This window comes from Protopterus annectens, chromosome 2.part0 (assembly GCF_019279795.1).
Source record: "Protopterus annectens isolate FY-2018-M chromosome 2.part0, PAN1.0, whole genome shotgun sequence".
NCBI lineage: Eukaryota > Metazoa > Chordata > Ceratodontiformes > Protopteridae > Protopterus > Protopterus annectens.
This window is the reverse complement of record NC_056728.1, coordinates 91,158,020-91,163,587: the sequence shown is the minus strand read 5'-3', so window position 1 is coordinate 91,163,587 and position 5,568 is coordinate 91,158,020. Positions and strand designations below refer to the sequence as shown.

The window sequence follows — 5,568 nt, the reverse complement described above, 5'->3', positions numbered from 1 at the left end:
AAGTGATTCAGTGGCTTGGGTAGTGGTTTCCATTGGCTCGGGGGCTTTGAAGGATACCACCCCAGTCTTAAGAAGTGTGAAGTCGGCTTTTGAGAAGTTCTTCACTGTGGTCTTATTTATCTTGGGTGGGGGCGGGATATGGACTTCCAGTGAGATTAGTTTATGATCTGATCTCACCAATGATGGATATACTTCATACTTCCGGTGTATGAAGGACAACAGGGCGAAAATATGAAAAAATCAGGGATATTGAGAGACAAAAGATCTCGTTTGAATATTGTTATTAAGCCCAGTATACGAATCCACTCTTCTTCTGGAATATATAATAAATATCAACATAAATTACACATGGTACATTACAAGCATTATTATTACTATTAGAAGGAGGGTTCGCACTGAGTTTTTCCAGATGCATACAAACCTAAGACGTCACTCACTGGACAGCGGGAGTAAAATTTGGGCGAATGTGTATCGTAAGAGCTAACAGAGCTCAATTACTTAACCCTCATCAGAACCTGATGAAGTCTAAATCTTTGTAGATGAAAGCGCTAAACCTACTTTGTTGTCTTATTGAATAAAAGAAACAATTTATAACAGTGTGGATCGTATCATATCTACTGGAACTTTATTGCTGTGCTTTACTGTGATTTGAATATGACAAATCAGCCAGAATAACACAAATAAAAGTAACTTTTTTTTGTAATTCAGCATCGCTATTTCTAAACACGCGCCCACTCCGCCAGGGACGTAGCATGCTTGTCACGTGCTAGCGCTACGTCAGCGAATTATTCCTTAACCTGTTCGAGTCTGTGGGGTAACCCCTCCATGACCCCAGGGAATGTTTAAAATAATTTTGTAATAGTTTTGCTGTACAACAGCTAAGTCATTATGTGCTAGTGCCAAGTGGTATTAACGTTGGCACGTCCTTGACATACTAAGCAACAAGTGTTATAACTTCTTCTCAGTGACTGACCCTTACCCACCCAGTAAGCTCGGCTAGGTTCCTTGAGACAAACCAAACTGCCGAAAGTCGGGGGTTCGAAAAGTAATCATTGGATCAACTATCTCTGTAGATATGGTTAACTGTAGAGGTAAGTTATATGTGTTCTTAAGATTAAGAAGTTAAGAATATCAAAAAATATGTTATGTTCCTGAGGGACAGTTTGACCCAGTCCATGATGCAGTTGTATTAAATTTCCCCCTTTTTTTGTAGCGCTTGGTTTCTTCTGCTCTCGAGCGAGCCATGATGTTACCGCATAGGGAGACAAATCTTACTGAAACTTGAACTGAGTTAGAGACGCTAGGATCTAGTAACTCTGTTTTAGTTGTATCTCTGGAGGGTTAATGCTTTCATGAAACGATTTTCAAAAAGTAAGTAGAGCTAGTGAAACAATGTGCTGTATTTAACATAAGGAATTAGGGAATGGAGCTGTTGTTGGAGTTTGACTTGCATTACCACCTTGGGCAAGGGTGGGATAGCATTGTGTATGTTAATTACATTTTATGTTTGGGTTTGTCCCTGTCATTTCTTCCCGTTTTGTATCCTTTACAGTTGTGTTTGATTTATCTGACTCATTCTTGCTGCTAGCACGCTTGCAGTTTGGTCATAGTTTAACTGTATCGTTTGTTACGCTTGAAAGCAGCGGTGAATAAAAGCAACAACTCGCGGATAGACGTTTTCTTCTTGATTTTCTAAGTTATGCAACTGGTTGGGAAATGCATTTTTGCAGTTCCGAGGTACTTCATAATTCTTCCCATCGATGTACCATACTGTGTTGATGAATGAAGTGAATGTTGTATTTCAGGTATCTTCAAAGTGTTCTGGTACTTGGAAAATCGATTGCAGCAATGTCATGATCATTATATTGCTTTATTTTCTGAATATAACATGTATCCCCGTTTTGATGTTTAGTAGGAGAAAGTTGCACATTGCTGATATGTTCCTGCTAAATCTGTGCCACAATAATATCTAAACATAGGATGTAGGTGTCACCCCCTTCTCTTCCCCACATCGGGCCCCACCACAGCCTTCTTAGTGCAAGGCGCAGATTTAGTTAACGTTTGGGATGTCTCTTTAGGCTTACTAGAGAAAATCTGCTTGCTACTTGTGTTTCCGAGTTTGACATCTGCATTTGCTCAGGACATTGGCATCCTCGGGATGGAATAGTCAGATGTTAGTACATATGTTTAAATTATATTCTCCAAACATAATTTCCTGTGATTTCATTTTTAAGTTGCAGCTTCAGAGCTGTGTGTTTATTCCTTGCGGGATGTTAGAATGGTAGACCTAGTCATCGGTTATAGTTTCTCCCCAGTATGAAATTTCTTTAGGGGGGGGGCTCTTGCAACATAAAGCAGTGCAAAAATGCATAATTTCCTTAATATTTTAACAAGTATGCGGAGATTAACCACATACTTAGTGTTGTCGTAATTATGTTGTTATGCTGGCCTCCAGGGGAGTCTTCTGTGTTCTTTGTCAGCACCATTCTTATTTGTTTGTTGGTCTCTTTAATTGACCGACTACATATGTCGTTTTAAGAGCTGTTTAATCTGTATTCTGCTTCAGAAGTAATAGCTTTGTTTATGTTCTTTTCAAGTTACTTGGTTGTTATGCTGAGCACATAGTGACCTAAATATACGTCTGCAAACATTATAACTGCTTCAGGGATGATGGGTCCAGTCCCCAATGTGTGGATAATTGTGTGTGGGTAATATAGGTTGTGTAGCCTTCTCATTATCCCTTTTCTGCATTTCCTTGGTGCTGATGTTGATTTCTCAGTGTAAACGGTACCTTCAGTACTTGTTCCTGAATGGAGAACATGATATAAAATGTATTGCATATATTCTAGAACTTTTTTATTTTTAGCCCCTCACTCCCACCCCACACAATGTTTTGTTATACTGTTTTGTCACATCAGGACATATTTTGTTATGAAAAAGTGAGTGGCTTTATCTTGAAATGTGATTCTTTAATGTTGGTTTGGGCCCCAAAAATCTCTCGCTGATAAAGTCTCTTAACCCATATTGACCATTAGTCAAAGTATGGGATCTTGAGGTGTGTGTGTGTGTGTGTGTGTGTGTGTGTGTGTGTGTGTGTGTCATCGTCATCCTGGTAGGAATTTTCATGTATTTTTTTCCTAATCTCACCTCATAATGGCCAACAGTTTTGGTACATTACTTGTTTGCTACTCTGCATCCCATGCAAGTTTACCTTTACTTGCTCTGCCTAGTTAGGCACAAGCCTATGCCCCCCTTATGCATGGAGTCTAGACCCTAATCTGTCACATAGATGGTGCTGCAGTGAGATATTTACAGACCCTTTCCTCAAGGATAGGCAAGCTGCCAAAAGCAGCTTACTCCAACTCCTCCTGACTTGGCGCACTCATGCGTCTGGCACCTAAGTTGCTATTTAATTCATGATCATTTATCATAGTGAGGGTTGCATCCCTTTATACCATGTAGTTTGGTATTTTTTATTTTTTCCTGATTTACCTGGTCCTTTCTCTTTTTGATATCTGCTGTTCATCCATCACCCCGTTTTCCCCCATTTTTCCACATTGGTTGAGATGTGACATCAGAATTGACCATCTAAAACCAGTGTCCCCACTGCTGGGTGTCTGACCCTGCTGTGGTTGTTGTTATCTTCCCCCTCCCCCTTCTGTCATCCGTTTACAATGTCCAGTTTAATTACTGCTTGTCTGTAGAATGTGGGAGGAAACCGGAGCACCTGGCGAAAATGAATATAAACATGGGTAGGACGTGCAGACACCACATTCAAGTCAAGAATTGAACCAGGGAGCCTCTCTATGTGAGGTGACAGTGTTGTTTGCTGCATCTACCATGTTTCTATTAATTCAGTCCGTTATCCCCCCCCCCGAGACTGTTCTGTTTGCTGAGAGCCTCTTATAGTGGAGTCACTATCCCTCCCTTTTGAAAGTTAGAGCCCGGAGGATGGCATATGTTTGACTTGTGGGTGGTGATTCTGGAATGAAGGGGAAAGTTAAACCGTAATGGGATGAAGCGAACATGACCTCATGGGCATCCTATGATGCCAGCAGACTTGTGCCCCACAACCATCAGAAAAAGGCAGGCTGTCTGCAGTCAAGGAGATCTGCACGTGCCTCCACTATGCTGTGTCCCAGTGCTAGACAGAGCCCCTTATCCCTTTAGCCACCCTGGTCCTTCAGGCAGTTAACTAATTAATTGAACAATAGGTAAAAAACTTTCTTACACTGTGAAGGACACCAATGAGGAAGAGAAAAGGCAAGCACTACTAAAAACTCCTGATGTCCACCACGGCACTAAAACTTAATAGTAAAATCAAAACTTTAATGAAAAGAATGCAGCGTAAAGTAAGCAGTCCTCAGTCTTCCGATCAGAAGACTGAGGACTGCTTATTTTATGCTGTATTCTTTTCATTAAAGTTTTGATTTTACTATTAAGTTTTACTGCCGTGGTGGACATCAGGAATTAATTGAACTCTGGTCATCCTGGTTATAGCCATGGCTTTATATCTGTACATCACAAAGCCTGGCTAAAGCTGACTGTTCCCGAAATGGGTTTTTGTTGGTACTGAATAAAATAAATGAGTAAAAATGTAAACGTCAAGTTGGAAACCTGTCACAAGAATATTGAAAGAAAACTCGGTTGTGAGGTATTACATTTTGAATAACCACTTGTAACTCATGCATTTGCTTCAAAGCACAATACAAAATTTACTTCTATTTGGGTGATGCCCAAAACTTTGTATTTCTTAAGGAAATACACTTTTGCTTGTCTTGTGAAATCTTCTCTCTTTATGGCTTTAAATGCTTCTCCACTGCTGTTGCTCTTCTCTTAGCAGGTTTGTTTCCATGTTAAACTTCTTGCCTCATATTCCCTTATTTAAGGTGCATCACTATTTTACTTCCTGTGTTTGCAGCGAGGTACCTTCTTATTATTCATTTTATATGGCTGAAGAAGAATCCTTGCCCTTTACCCTGAGACATGAACAGTTACTTTTCCTTTAACATGAAATAATATTTTTAGAAGGTTGTGTTTATATCAGAATATTGTGAAAATACGTACCTGTAATGTGTTCTAGCTATCTTAAGTACCAGTGTTTCTACCCCATCACTTTCTTGTACAGGTCTATATTTGGACTGAGAAGAGCATGTATTTTATTAGGAGTGGTGATCTTTTTGCCTTTCTCAACATGTTTGTTTCTATGTCATAATTCTTGTTTTGTATTCTCTGTGTAAGGTAAATCTCTTTCTTTTTGTATTTGTAGCAATGTTCTTAATAGACATTGTATTCGGTGTTTGTTTTTTTTTTTTTTGTTTTTTGTTTTTACTTCTCTTATATTTATTGTAGTAAGTTGCATTTATTGCAACATGTTTAGTTTTGAAAGATATCTTGCCGTGTTTTTTTATAACGTTAGACATAGGATAATAACCAAAAATAAGATTGTGTATCAGCTTATGTTCTTTCAGTACTGTTATAACCATAGGTTCATAGGTAGGTACTAGGTTATCGGCCCAAGGGCCTACGTAAGCCTAGCTTACGCCACCCAAGAAAGTTATTTTCCTG

The 5,568-nt window shown here is 39.3% G+C and overlaps 1 protein-coding gene across 3 annotated transcripts in view; it reads left to right on the top strand.

The window, feature by feature from the left end:
- Positions 1 to 1,263: 1,263 nt before the first annotated feature.
- Positions 1,264 to 5,568, top strand: part of RALB (RAS like proto-oncogene B) — an 810,790-nt gene continuing 806,485 nt past the window's right edge. For all 3 annotated transcript variants that reach the window (XM_044060573.1, XM_044060575.1, XM_044060572.1), the window contains exon 1: positions 1,264 to 1,371. The gene's annotated coding sequence lies outside the window, so the exon portion shown is untranslated. The remainder of the gene's footprint in view (positions 1,372 to 5,568) is intronic.